The sequence below is a fragment of the Salmo salar genome, chromosome ssa12, assembly GCF_905237065.1.
Source record: "Salmo salar chromosome ssa12, Ssal_v3.1, whole genome shotgun sequence".
NCBI classification, from domain to species: domain Eukaryota; kingdom Metazoa; phylum Chordata; class Actinopteri; order Salmoniformes; family Salmonidae; genus Salmo; species Salmo salar.
The window spans coordinates 63,270,217-63,283,129 of NC_059453.1; the positions used below are offsets into that span (position 1 = coordinate 63,270,217).

At 42.2% G+C, this 12,913-nt stretch overlaps 18 non-coding genes across 18 annotated transcripts; all 18 read left to right on the forward strand.

The window, feature by feature from the left end:
- Nucleotides 1–329: 329 nt before the first annotated feature.
- Nucleotides 330–465, forward strand: LOC123725694 (U4 spliceosomal RNA). The gene has a single exon (XR_006758210.1). It is a non-coding gene; the product is annotated as a U4 spliceosomal RNA (small nuclear RNA).
- A 397-nt stretch (nucleotides 466–862) lies between these two features.
- On the forward strand, nucleotides 863–1,004 carry LOC123725747 (U4 spliceosomal RNA). The gene has a single exon (XR_006758261.1). It is a non-coding gene; the product is annotated as a U4 spliceosomal RNA (small nuclear RNA).
- A 591-nt stretch (nucleotides 1,005–1,595) lies between these two features.
- On the forward strand, nucleotides 1,596–1,731 carry LOC123725695 (U4 spliceosomal RNA). Its single transcript, XR_006758211.1, has one exon. It is a non-coding gene; the product is annotated as a U4 spliceosomal RNA (small nuclear RNA).
- Nucleotides 1,732–2,128: 397 nt separating this feature from the next.
- Nucleotides 2,129–2,270, forward strand: LOC123725780 (U4 spliceosomal RNA). The gene has a single exon (XR_006758294.1). It is a non-coding gene; the product is annotated as a U4 spliceosomal RNA (small nuclear RNA).
- A 590-nt stretch (nucleotides 2,271–2,860) lies between these two features.
- On the forward strand, nucleotides 2,861–2,996 carry LOC123725696 (U4 spliceosomal RNA). The gene has a single exon (XR_006758212.1). It is a non-coding gene; the product is annotated as a U4 spliceosomal RNA (small nuclear RNA).
- A 396-nt stretch (nucleotides 2,997–3,392) lies between these two features.
- LOC123725791 (U4 spliceosomal RNA) lies at nucleotides 3,393–3,534 on the forward strand. The gene has a single exon (XR_006758304.1). It is a non-coding gene; the product is annotated as a U4 spliceosomal RNA (small nuclear RNA).
- Nucleotides 3,535–4,125: 591 nt separating this feature from the next.
- On the forward strand, nucleotides 4,126–4,261 carry LOC123725697 (U4 spliceosomal RNA). The gene has a single exon (XR_006758213.1). It is a non-coding gene; the product is annotated as a U4 spliceosomal RNA (small nuclear RNA).
- A 396-nt stretch (nucleotides 4,262–4,657) lies between these two features.
- On the forward strand, nucleotides 4,658–4,799 carry LOC123725758 (U4 spliceosomal RNA). The gene has a single exon (XR_006758272.1). It is a non-coding gene; the product is annotated as a U4 spliceosomal RNA (small nuclear RNA).
- Nucleotides 4,800–5,390: 591 nt separating this feature from the next.
- LOC123725698 (U4 spliceosomal RNA) lies at nucleotides 5,391–5,526 on the forward strand. Its single transcript, XR_006758214.1, has one exon. It is a non-coding gene; the product is annotated as a U4 spliceosomal RNA (small nuclear RNA).
- A 396-nt stretch (nucleotides 5,527–5,922) lies between these two features.
- LOC123725799 (U4 spliceosomal RNA) lies at nucleotides 5,923–6,064 on the forward strand. Its single transcript, XR_006758312.1, has one exon. It is a non-coding gene; the product is annotated as a U4 spliceosomal RNA (small nuclear RNA).
- A 591-nt stretch (nucleotides 6,065–6,655) lies between these two features.
- LOC123725699 (U4 spliceosomal RNA) lies at nucleotides 6,656–6,791 on the forward strand. Its single transcript, XR_006758215.1, has one exon. It is a non-coding gene; the product is annotated as a U4 spliceosomal RNA (small nuclear RNA).
- Nucleotides 6,792–7,188: 397 nt separating this feature from the next.
- Nucleotides 7,189–7,330, forward strand: LOC123725675 (U4 spliceosomal RNA). The gene has a single exon (XR_006758192.1). It is a non-coding gene; the product is annotated as a U4 spliceosomal RNA (small nuclear RNA).
- Nucleotides 7,331–7,920: 590 nt separating this feature from the next.
- On the forward strand, nucleotides 7,921–8,056 carry LOC123725733 (U4 spliceosomal RNA). Its single transcript, XR_006758247.1, has one exon. It is a non-coding gene; the product is annotated as a U4 spliceosomal RNA (small nuclear RNA).
- Nucleotides 8,057–8,453: 397 nt separating this feature from the next.
- Nucleotides 8,454–8,595, forward strand: LOC123725800 (U4 spliceosomal RNA). Its single transcript, XR_006758313.1, has one exon. It is a non-coding gene; the product is annotated as a U4 spliceosomal RNA (small nuclear RNA).
- Nucleotides 8,596–9,186: 591 nt separating this feature from the next.
- LOC123725734 (U4 spliceosomal RNA) lies at nucleotides 9,187–9,322 on the forward strand. Its single transcript, XR_006758248.1, has one exon. It is a non-coding gene; the product is annotated as a U4 spliceosomal RNA (small nuclear RNA).
- A 1,865-nt stretch (nucleotides 9,323–11,187) lies between these two features.
- On the forward strand, nucleotides 11,188–11,329 carry LOC123725801 (U4 spliceosomal RNA). The gene has a single exon (XR_006758314.1). It is a non-coding gene; the product is annotated as a U4 spliceosomal RNA (small nuclear RNA).
- A 591-nt stretch (nucleotides 11,330–11,920) lies between these two features.
- LOC123725700 (U4 spliceosomal RNA) lies at nucleotides 11,921–12,056 on the forward strand. The gene has a single exon (XR_006758216.1). It is a non-coding gene; the product is annotated as a U4 spliceosomal RNA (small nuclear RNA).
- A 397-nt stretch (nucleotides 12,057–12,453) lies between these two features.
- On the forward strand, nucleotides 12,454–12,595 carry LOC123725802 (U4 spliceosomal RNA). Its single transcript, XR_006758315.1, has one exon. It is a non-coding gene; the product is annotated as a U4 spliceosomal RNA (small nuclear RNA).
- Nucleotides 12,596–12,913: the final 318 nt, after the last annotated feature.

Here is a 12,913-nt window from a genome sequence, read left to right on the forward strand (position 1 = left end):
AAAGCCACTTTACACACTTCTTCTTGCCTCCACTAGAGGCAGTGACAGGAAGATTTATTTGAAAAGGTTTTGGGTTCGCGACCCATTGCAGCTGAGCCAGTGGTGCTGATTACCCAAAGTGCTTTGCTCTCGATATTGGTTTTGTACAGGAAAAAAGGTAACATCTATGGAACAAGGACCCCACCTTGCCATTAATTACATGCAATCAAGAATCCACCAAAGTGTTAGGTAGGGGCTAACTGCTAGACATACCAATGTAACAAAAAATAATACAGTTTGCTGAAAGCTGTGCGAGATACTGCAAACAGTTTGAGTAGCTGTATCCTGATATTCTTTCGCAGAGGCGATATCATAACCTGTGAGGTCCAGCTGAGGAGTGATTATTGCTGGTTGAAAACTTATCCCAAAACCCTGCTTGGAATGACTTGAAATATAGTCAGAAGTAGTCTTGGGGAGAATAGACTCAGCAACAGGGGGGTTCGGGCCCACACTTTCAGCTTTGCCCTCACACTGCCTCTAATTCTTGCAAGAAGTAAGGTACCCAAAGCCAGGTTATACACTTTTTCTTGCCTCCACTAGGTTGAGTTGAAAAGGTTTTGGGTTTGTGACCCATTGCAGCTGAGCCAGTGCTGCAGATTACCCAAAATGCTTTGCTCTCGATATAGTTTTTTTACTACTGGAAAAAAGTAACATCTATTGTATAAGTACCCCACCTTGCCATGAATTACATGTGATCAAGAATCCACCAAAGTGTTAAGTAGGGGGGCGAACTTCTAGACATTCCGATGTAAAAACACAATAATACCGTTAACGGAGAAGCTGTGCAAGACACTGCAAACAGTATGAATAGCTTTAATTTGACATTCTTTTGCAGTGGCGATATCATAGCCTATGAAGTCCATCTGAGGCGTGATTATTGCTGGTTGAAAACTTAACCCAATACCCCGCTTGGGGCGACTTGAAATATAGTCTTCCCTGGCAATTTTTGATAGTCTCATGTGAGACTGCTATATATGTGAAAGAGAAGATAGTGCCAAGACCAAAGATGGACTGCATCAAACTCATTTCCTCTTCAAAATGTTTGATGTTTCAGCAGACAGGTGAACATTATCTTGCAACTAGGTAGAAACAGAAAAAAGGTGGCAGTAGCATACGCTGTGTCAGAAGTAGTGTTGGGGAGAATAAACTCAGCAATAGAGGGTTTGGGCCCACAATTTCAGCTTTGCCCCGACACTGCCTCTAATTGTTGCAAGAAGTAAGTTAACCAAAGCCACTTTACACACTTCTTCTTGCCTCCACTAGAGGCAGTGACAGCCAGATTTATTTGAAAAGGTTTTGGGTTCGCGACCCATTGCAGCTGAGCCAGTGGTGCTGATTACCCAAAGTGCTTTGCTCTCGATATTGGTTTTGTACAGGAAAAAAGGTAACATCTATGGAACAAGGACCCCACCTTGCCATTAATTACATGCAATCAAGAATCCACCAAAGTGTTAGGTAGGGGCTAACTGCTAGACATACCAATGTAACAAAAAATAATACAGTTTGCTGAAAGCTGTGCGAGATACTGCAAACAGTTTGAGTAGCTGTATCCTGATATTCTTTCGCAGAGGCGATATCATAACCTGTGAGGTCCAGCTGAGGAGTGATTATTGCTGGTTGAAAACTTATCCCAAAACCCTGCTTGGAATGACTTGAAATATAGTCAGAAGTAGTCTTGGGGAGAATAGACTCAGCAACAGGGGGGTTCGGGCCCACACTTTCAGCTTTGCCCTCACACTGCCTCTAATTCTTGCAAGAAGTAAGGTACCCAAAGCCAGGTTATACACTTTTTCTTGCCTCCACTAGGTTGAGTTGAAAAGGTTTTGGGTTTGTGACCCATTGCAGCTGAGCCAGTGCTGCAGATTACCCAAAATGCTTTGCTCTCGATATAGTTTTTTTACTACTGGAAAAAAGTAACATCTATTGTATAAGTACCCCACCTTGCCATGAATTACATGTGATCAAGAATCCACCAAAGTGTTAAGTAGGGGGGCGAACTTCTAGACATTCCGATGTAAAAACACAATAATACCGTTAACGGAGAAGCTGTGCAAGACACTGCAAACAGTATGAGTAGCTGTAATTTGACATTCTTTTGCAGTGGCGATATCATAGCCTATGAAGTCCATCTGAGGCGTGATTATTGCTGGTTGAAAACTTAACCCAATACCCCGCTTGGGGCGACTTGAAATATAGTCATCCCTGGCAATTTTTGATAGTCTCATGTGAGACTGCTATATATGTGAAAGAGAAGATAGTGCCAAGACCAAAGATGGACTGCATCAAACTCATTTCCTCTTCAAAATGTTTGATGTTTCAGCAGACAGGTGAACATTATCTTGCAACTAGGTAGAAACAGAAAAAGGTGGCAGTAGCATACGCTGTGTCAGAAGTAGTGTTGGGGAGAATAAACTCAGCAATAGAGGGTTTGGGCCCACAATTTCAGCTTTGCCCCGACACTGCCTCTAATTGTTGCAAGAAGTAAGTTAACCAAAGCCACTTTACACACTTCTTCTTGCCTCCACTAGAGGCAGTGACAGCAAGATTTAATTGAAAAGGTTTTGGGTTCGCGACCCATTGCAGCTGAGCCAGTGGTGCTGATTACCCAAAGTGCTTTGCTCTCGATATTGGTTTTGTACAGGAAAAAAGGTAACATCTATGGAACAAGGACCCCACCTTGCCATTAATTACATGCAATCAAGAATCCACCAAAGTGTTAGGTAGGGGCTAACTGCTAGACATACCAATGTAACAAAAAATAATACAGTTTGCTGAAAGCTGTGCGAGATACTGCAAACAGTTTGAGTAGCTGTATCCTGATATTCTTTCGCAGAGGCGATATCATAACCTGTGAGGTCCAGCTGAGGAGTGATTATTGCTGGTTGAAAACTTATCCCAAAACCCTGCTTGGAATGACTTGAAATATAGTCAGAAGTAGTCTTGGGGAGAATAGACTCAGCAACAGGGGGGTTTGGGCCCACACTTTCAGCTTTGCCCTCACACTGCCTCTAATTCTTGCAAGAAGTAAGGTACCCAAAGCCAGGTTATACACTTTTTCTTGCCTCCACTAGGTTGAGTTGAAAAGGTTTTGGGTTTGTGACCCATTGCAGCTGAGCCAGTGCTGCAGATTACCCAAAATGCTTTGCTCTCGATATAGTTTTTTTACTACTGGAAAAAAGTAACATCTATTGTATAAGTACCCCACCTTGCCATGAATTACATGTGATCAAGAATCCACCAAAGTGTTAAGTAGGGGGCGAACTTCTAGACATTCCGATGTAAAAACACAATAATACCGTTAACGGAGAAGCTGTGCAAGACACTGCAAACAGTTTGAGTAGCTGTAATTTGACATTCTTTTGCAGTGGCGATATCATAGCCTATGAAGTCCATCTGAGGCGTGATTATTGCTGGTTGAAAACTTAACCCAATACCCCGCTTGGGGCGACTTGAAATATAGTCATCCCTGGCAATTTTTGATAGTCTCATGTGAGACTGCTATATATGTGAAAGAGAAGATAGTGCCAAGACCAAAGATGGACTGCATCAAACTCATTTCCTCTTCAAAATGTTTGATGTTTCAGCAGACAGGTGAACATTATCTTGCAACTAGGTAGAAACAGAAAAAAGGTGGCAGTAGCATACGCTGTGTCAGAAGTAGTGTTGGGGAGAATAAACTCAGCAATAGAGGGTTTGGGCCCACAATTTCAGCTTTGCCCCGACACTGCCTCTAATTGTTGCAAGAAGTAAGTTAACCAAAGCCACTTTACACACTTCTTCTTGCCTCCACTAGAGGCAGTGACAGGAAGATTTATTTGAAAAGGTTTTGGGTTCGCGACCCATTGCAGCTGAGCCAGTGGTGCTGATTACCCAAAGTGCTTTGCTCTCGATATTGGTTTTGTACAGGAAAAAAGGTAACATCTATGGAACAAGGACCCCACCTTGCCATTAATTACATGCAATCAAGAATCCACCAAAGTGTTAGGTAGGGGCTAACTGCTAGACATACCAATGTAACAAAAAATAATACAGTTTGCTGAAAGCTGTGCGAGATACTGCAAACAGTTTGAGTAGCTGTATCCTGATATTCTTTCGCAGAGGCGATATCATAACCTGTGAGGTCCAGCTGAGGAGTGATTATTGCTGGTTGAAAACTTATCCCAAAACCCTGCTTGGAATGACTTGAAATATAGTCAGAAGTAGTCTTGGGGAGAATAGACTCAGCAACAGGGGGGTTCGGGCCCACACTTTCAGCTTTGCCCTCACACTGCCTCTAATTCTTGCAAGAAGTAAGGTACCCAAAGCCAGGTTATACACTTTTTCTTGCCTCCACTAGGTTGAGTTGAAAAGGTTTTGGGTTTGTGACCCATTGCAGCTGAGCCAGTGCTGCAGATTACCCAAAATGCTTTGCTCTCGATATAGTTTTTTTACTACTGGAAAAAAGTAACATCTATTGTATAAGTACCCCACCTTGCCATGAATTACATGTGATCAAGAATCCACCAAAGTGTTAAGTAGGGGGCGAACTTCTAGACATTCCGATGTAAAAACACAATAATACCGTTAACGGAGAAGCTGTGCAAGACACTGCAAACAGTTTGAGTAGCTTTAATTTGACATTCTTTTGCAGTGGCGATATCATAGCCTATGAAGTCCATCTGAGGCGTGATTATTGCTGGTTGAAAACTTAACCCAATACCCCGCTTGGGGCGACTTGAAATATAGTCTTCCCTGGCAATTTTTGATAGTCTCATGTGAGACTGCTATATATGTGAAAGAGAAGATAGTGCCAAGACCAAAGATGGACTGCATCAAACTCATTTCCTCTTCAAAATGTTTGATGTTTCAGCAGACAGGTGAACATTATCTTGCAACTAGGTAGAAACAGAAAAAAGGTGGCAGTAGCATACGCTGTGTCAGAAGTAGTGTTGGGGAGAATAAACTCAGCAATAGAGGGTTTGGGCCCACAATTTCAGCTTTGCCCCGACACTGCCTCTAATTGTTGCAAGAAGTAAGTTAACCAAAGCCACTTTACACACTTCTTCTTGCCTCCACTAGAGGCAGTGACAGCCAGATTTATTTGAAAAGGTTTTGGGTTCGCGACCCATTGCAGCTGAGCCAGTGGTGCTGATTACCCAAAGTGCTTTGCTCTCGATATTGGTTTTGTACAGGAAAAAAGGTAACATCTATGGAACAAGGACCCCACCTTGCCATTAATTACATGCAATCAAGAATCCACCAAAGTGTTAGGTAGGGGCTAACTGCTAGACATACCAATGTAACAAAAAATAATACAGTTTGCTGAAAGCTGTGCGAGATACTGCAAACAGTTTGAGTAGCTGTATCCTGATATTCTTTCGCAGAGGCGATATCATAACCTGTGAGGTCCAGCTGAGGAGTGATTATTGCTGGTTGAAAACTTATCCCAAAACCCTGCTTGGAATGACTTGAAATATAGTCAGAAGTAGTCTTGGGGAGAATAGACTCAGCAACAGGGGGGTTCGGGCCCACACTTTCAGCTTTGCCCTCACACTGCCTCTAATTCTTGCAAGAAGTAAGGTACCCAAAGCCAGGTTATACACTTTTTCTTGCCTCCACTAGGTTGAGTTGAAAAGGTTTTGGGTTTGTGACCCATTGCAGCTGAGCCAGTGCTGCAGATTACCCAAAATGCTTTGCTCTCGATATAGTTTTTTTACTACTGGAAAAAAGTAACATCTATTGTATAAGTACCCCACCTTGCCATGAATTACATGTGATCAAGAATCCACCAAAGTGTTAAGTAGGGGGCGAACTTCTAGACATTCCGATGTAAAAACACAATAATACCGTTAACGGAGAAGCTGTGCAAGACACTGCAAACAGTTTGAGTAGCTTTAATTTGACATTCTTTTGCAGTGGCGATATCATAGCCTATGAAGTCCATCTGAGGCGTGATTATTGCTGGTTGAAAACTTAACCCAATACCCCGCTTGGGGCGACTTGAAATATAGTCATCCCTGGCAATTTTTGATAGTCTCATGTGAGACTGCTATATATGTGAAAGAGAAGATAGTGCCAAGACCAAAGATGGACTGCATCAAACTCATTTCCTCTTCAAAATGTTTGATGTTTCAGCAGACAGGTGAACATTATCTTGCAACTAGGTAGAAACAGAAAAAAGGTGGCAGTAGCATACGCTGTGTCAGAAGTAGTGTTGGGGAGAATAAACTCAGCAATAGAGGGTTTGGGCCCACAATTTCAGCTTTGCCCCGACACTGCCTCTAATTGTTGCAAGAAGTAAGTTAACCAAAGCCACTTTACACACTTCTTCTTGCCTCCACTAGAGGCAGTGACAGCAAGATTTAATTGAAAAGGTTTTGGGTTCGCGACCCATTGCAGCTGAGCCAGTGGTGCTGATTACCCAAAGTGCTTTGCTCTCGATATTGGTTTTGTACAGGAAAAAAGGTAACATCTATGGAACAAGGACCCCACCTTGCCATTAATTACATGCAATCAAGAATCCACCAAAGTGTTAGGTAGGGGCTAACTGCTAGACATACCAATGTAACAAAAAATAATACAGTTTGCTGAAAGCTGTGCGAGATACTGCAAACAGTTTGAGTAGCTGTATCCTGATATTCTTTCGCAGAGGCGATATCATAACCTGTGAGGTCCAGCTGAGGAGTGATTATTGCTGGTTGAAAACTTATCCCAAAACCCTGCTTGGAATGACTTGAAATATAGTCAGAAGTAGTCTTGGGGAGAATAGACTCAGCAACAGGGGGGTTTGGGCCCACACTTTCAGCTTTGCCCTCACACTGCCTCTAATTCTTGCAAGAAGTAAGGTACCCAAAGCCAGGTTATACACTTTTTCTTGCCTCCACTAGGTTGAGTTGAAAAGGTTTTGGGTTTGTGACCCATTGCAGCTGAGCCAGTGCTGCAGATTACCCAAAATGCTTTGCTCTCGATATAGTTTTTTTACTACTGGAAAAAAGTAACATCTATTGTATAAGTACCCCACCTTGCCATGAATTACATGTGATCAAGAATCCACCAAAGTGTTAAGTAGGGGGGCGAACTTCTAGACATTCCGATGTAAAAACACAATAATACCGTTAACGGAGAAGCTGTGCAAGACACTGCAAACAGTATGAGTAGCTGTAATTTGACATTCTTTTGCAGTGGCGATATCATAGCCTATGAAGTCCATCTGAGGCGTGATTATTTCTGGTTGAAAACTTAACCCAATACCCCGCTTGGGGCGACTTGAAATATAGTCTTCCCTGGCAATTTTTGATAGTCTCATGTGAGACTGCTATATATGTGAAAGAGAAGATAGTGCCAAGACCAAAGATGGACTGCATCAAACTCATTTCCTCTTCAAAATGTTTGATGTTTCAGCAGACAGGTGAACATTATCTTGCAACTAGGTAGAAACAGAAAAAGGTGGCAGTAGCATACGCTGTGTCAGAAGTAGTGTTGGGGAGAATAAACTCAGCAATAGAGGGTTTGGGCCCACAATTTCAGCTTTGCCCCGACACTGCCTCTAATTGTTGCAAGAAGTAAGTTAACCAAAGCCACTTTACACACTTCTTCTTGCCTCCACTAGAGGCAGTGACAGCAAGATTTAATTGAAAAGGTTTTGGGTTCGCGACCCATTGCAGCTGAGCCAGTGGTGCTGATTACCCAAAGTGCTTTGCTCTCGATATTGGTTTTGTACAGGAAAAAAGGTAACATCTATGGAACAAGGACCCCACCTTGCCATTAATTACATGCAATCAAGAATCCACCAAAGTGTTAGGTAGGGGCTAACTGCTAGACATACCAATGTAACAAAAAATAATACAGTTTGCTGAAAGCTGTGCGAGATACTGCAAACAGTTTGAGTAGCTGTATCCTGATATTCTTTCGCAGAGGCGATATCATAACCTGTGAGGTCCAGCTGAGGAGTGATTATTGCTGGTTGAAAACTTATCCCAAAACCCTGCTTGGAATGACTTGAAATATAGTCAGAAGTAGTCTTGGGGAGAATAGACTCAGCAACAGGGGGGTTTGGGCCCACACTTTCAGCTTTGCCCTCACACTGCCTCTAATTCTTGCAAGAAGTAAGGTACCCAAAGCCAGGTTATACACTTTTTCTTGCCTCCACTAGGTTGAGTTGAAAAGGTTTTGGGTTTGTGACCCATTGCAGCTGAGCCAGTGCTGCAGATTACCCAAAATGCTTTGCTCTCGATATAGTTTTTTTTACTAATGGAAAAAAGTAACATCTATTGTATAAGTACCCCACCTTGCCATGAATTACATGTGATCAAGAATCCACCAAAGTGTTAAGTAGGGGGCGAACTTCTAGACATTCCGATGTAAAAACACAATAATACCGTTAACGGAGAAGCTGTGCAAGACACTGCAAACAGTTTGAGTAGCTGTAATTTGACATTCTTTTGCAGTGGCGATATCATAGCCTATGAAGTCCATCTGAGGCGTGATTATTGCTGGTTGAAAACTTAACCCAATACCCCGCTTGGGGCGACTTGAAATATAGTCATCCCTGGCAATTTTTGATAGTCTCATGTGAGACTGCTATATATGTGAAAGAGAAGATAGTGCCAAGACCAAAGATGGACTGCATCAAACTCATTTCCTCTTCAAAATGTTTGATGTTTCAGCAGACAGGTGAACATTATCTTGCAACTAGGTAGAAACAGAAAAAAGGTGGCAGTAGCATACGCTGTGTCAGAAGTAGTGTTGGGGAGAATAAACTCAGCAATAGAGGGTTTGGGCCCACAATTTCAGCTTTGCCCCGACACTGCCTCTAATTGTTGCAAGAAGTAAGTTAACCAAAGCCACTTTACACACTTCTTCTTGCCTCCACTAGAGGCAGTGACAGCAAGATTTAATTGAAAAGGTTTTGGGTTCGCGACCCATTGCAGCTGAGCCAGTGGTGCTGATTACCCAAAGTGCTTTGCTCTCGATATTGGTTTTGTACAGGAAAAAAGGTAACATCTATGGAACAAGGACCCCACCTTGCCATTAATTACATGCAATCAAGAATCCACCAAAGTGTTAGGTAGGGGCTAACTGCTAGACATACCAATGTAACAAAAAATAATACAGTTTGCTGAAAGCTGTGCGAGATACTGCAAACAGTTTGAGTAGCTGTATCCTGATATTCTTTCGCAGAGGCGATATCATAACCTGTGAGGTCCAGCTGAGGAGTGATTATTGCTGGTTGAAAACTTATCCCAAAACCCTGCTTGGAATGACTTGAAATATAGTCAGAAGTAGTCTTGGGGAGAATAGACTCAGCAACAGGGGGGTTTGGGCCCACACTTTCAGCTTTGCCCTCACACTGCCTCTAATTCTTGCAAGAAGTAAGGTACCCAAAGCCAGGTTATACACTTTTTCTTGCCTCCACTAGGTTGAGTTGAAAAGGTTTTGGGTTTGTGACCCATTGCAGCTGAGCCAGTGCTGCAGATTACCCAAAATGCTTTGCTCTCGATATAGTTTTTTTTACTACTGGAAAAAAGTAACATCTATTGTATAAGTACCCCACCTTGCCATGAATTACATGTGATCAAGAATCCACCAAAGTGTTAACCTCTATGGGACCGGCGGGACGAATTCGTCCCACCTACGTAACAGCCACTGCCATCCTGTGGCGCGATTTTCAAAATCTTCAAAATCATATTACTTCAATTTCTCAAACATATGACTATTTTACAGCCATTTAAAGATAAGGCTCTCGTTAATCTAACCACACTGTCCGATTTCAAAAAGGCTTTACAACGAAAGCAAAACATTAGATTATGTCAGCAGAGTACCAAGCCAGAAATAATCAGACACCCATTTTTCAAGCCAGCATATAATGTCACCAAAACCCAGAAGACAGCTAAATGCAGCACTCACCTTTGATGATCTTCATCAGATGACAACCCTAGGACATTATGTTATACAATACATGCATGTTTTGTTCAATCAAGTTCATATTTATATCAAAAACCAGCTTTTTACATTAGCATGTGACATTCAGAACTAGCATACCCCCGCAAACTTACGGGGAATTCGCTAACATTTTACTAAATTACTCACGATAAACGTTCACAAAAAGCATAACAATTATTTTAAGAATTATAGATACAGACCTCCTCTATGCACTCGATATGTCCGATTTTAAAATAGCTTTTTGGTGAAAGCACATTTTGCAATATTCTAAGTACATAACCCAGGCATCACGGGCTCGCTATTTAGACACCCGGCAAGTTTAGCACTCACCATAATCATATTTACTATTATAAAAATGTCATTACCTTTTGTTGTCTTCGTCAGAATGCACACCCAGGACGTCTACTTCAATAACAAATGTTGGTTTGGTCCAAAATAATCCATCGTTATATCCGAATAGCGGCGTTTTGTTCGTGCGTTCCAGACACTATCCGAAATAGTAAAGAAGTGTCGGCGCTTGGCGCAATTCCTGACAATAAAATTCAAAGTATTCAATTGCCGTACGTCGAAGCATGTCAACCGCTGTTTAAAATCAATTTTTACGTCATTTTTCTCGTAGAAAAGCGATAAAATTCCGACAGGGAATCTCCTTTTCGGCAAACAGAGGAAAAAATCCCAAAGGCGGGGGCGGTCGGGGTCACGCGCGATAAGCTAGTGTCTCTTGATGGGCCACTTGAGAAAGGCGATAATGTGTTTCAGCCTGGGGCTGGAATGACGACATTCTCTTTTTTCCCGGGCTATGAGAGCCTATGGACGACGTGGGAAGTGTCACGTTAGAGCAGAGATCCTTAGTAAATGATAGAGATGGCAAAGAAGTTCCAGAAATGGTCAGACAGGCCACTTCCTGTAAAGGAATCTCTCAGGTTTTGACCTGCCATTTGAGTTCTGTTATACTCACAGACACCATTCAAACAGTTTTAGAAAATTTAGGGTGTTTTCTATCCATATGTAATAAGTATATGCATATTCTAGTTACTGAGTAGGAGTGGTAACCAGATTAAATCGGGTATGTTTTTTTATCCAGCCGTGTCAATGCTGCCCCCCTAGCCCTAACAGGTTTTAAGTAGGGGGCGAACTTCTAGACATTCCGATGTAAAAACACAATAATACCGTTAACGGAGAAGCTGTGCAAGACACTGCAAACAGTTTGAGTAGCTGTAATTTGACATTCTTTTGCAGTGGCGATATCATAGCCTATGAAGTCCATCTGAGGCGTGATTATTGCTGGTTGAAAACTTAACCCAATACCCCGCTTGGGGCGACTTGAAATATAGTCATCCCTGGCAATTTTTGATAGTCTCATGTGAGACTGCTATATATGTGAAAGAGAAGATAGTGCCAAGACCAAAGATGGACTGCATCAAACTCATTTCCTCTTCAAAATGTTTGATGTTTCAGCAGACAGGTGAACATTATCTTGCAACTAGGTAGAAACAGAAAAAAGGTGGCAGTAGCATACGCTGTGTCAGAAGTAGTGTTGGGGAGAATAAACTCAGCAATAGAGGGTTTGGGCCCACAATTTCAGCTTTGCCCCGACACTGCCTCTAATTGTTGCAAGAAGTAAGTTAACCAAAGCCACTTTACACACTTCTTCTTGCCTCCACTAGAGGCAGTGACAGCAAGATTTAATTGAAAAGGTTTTGGGTTCGCGACCCATTGCAGCTGAGCCAGTGGTGCTGATTACCCAAAGTGCTTTGCTCTCGATATTGCTTTTGTACAGGAAAAAAGGTAACATCTATGGAACAAGGACCCCACCTTGCCATTAATTACATGCAATCAAGAATCCACCAAAGTGTTAGGTAGGGGCTAACTGCTAGACATACCAATGTAACAAAAAATAATACAGTTTGCTGAATGCTGTGCGAGATACTGCAAACAGTTTGAGTAGCTGTATCCTGATATTCTTTCGCAGAGGCGATATCATAACCTGTGAGGTCCAGCTGAGGAGTGATTATTGCTGGTTGAAAACTTATCCCAAAACCCTGCTTGGAATGACTTGAAATATAGTCAGAAGTAGTCTTGGGGAGAATAGACTCAGCAACAGGGGGGTTTGGGCCCACACTTTCAGCTTTGCCCTCACACTGCCTCTAATTCTTGCAAGAAGTAAGGTACCCAAAGCCAGGTTATACACTTTTTCTTGCCTCCACTAGGTTGAGTTGAAAAGGTTTTGGGTTTGTGACCCATTGCAGCTGAGCCAGTGCTGCAGATTACCCAAAATGCTTTGCTCTCGATATAGTTTTTTTACTAATGGAAAAAAGTAACATCTATTGTATAAGTACCCCACCTTGCCATGAATTACATGTGATCAAGAATCCACCAAAGTGTTAAGTAGGGGGGCGAACTTCTAGACATTCCGATGTAAAAACACAATAATACCGTTAACGGAGAAGCTGTGCAAGACACTGCAAACAGTTTGAGTAGCTGTAATTTGACATTCTTTTGCAGTGGCGATATCATAGCCTATGAAGTCCATCTGAGGCGTGATTATTGCTGGTTGAAAACTTAACCCAATACCCCGCTTGGGGCGACTTGAAATATAGTCATCCCTGGCAATTTTTGATAGTCTCATGTGAGACTGCTATATATGTGAAAGAGAAGATAGTGCCAAGACCAAAGATGGACTGCATCAAACTCATTTCCTCTTCAAAATGTTTGATGTTTCAGCAGACAGGTGAACATTATCTTGCAACTAGGTAGAAACAGAAAAAAGGTGGCAGTAGCATACGCTGTGTCAGAAGTAGTGTTGGGGAGAATAAACTCAGCAATAGAGGGTTTGGGCCCACAATTTCAGCTTTGCCCCGACACTGCCTCTAATTGTTGCAAGAAGTAAGTTAACCAAAGCCACTTTACACACTTCTTCTTGCCTCCACTAGAGGCAGTGACAGCAAGATTT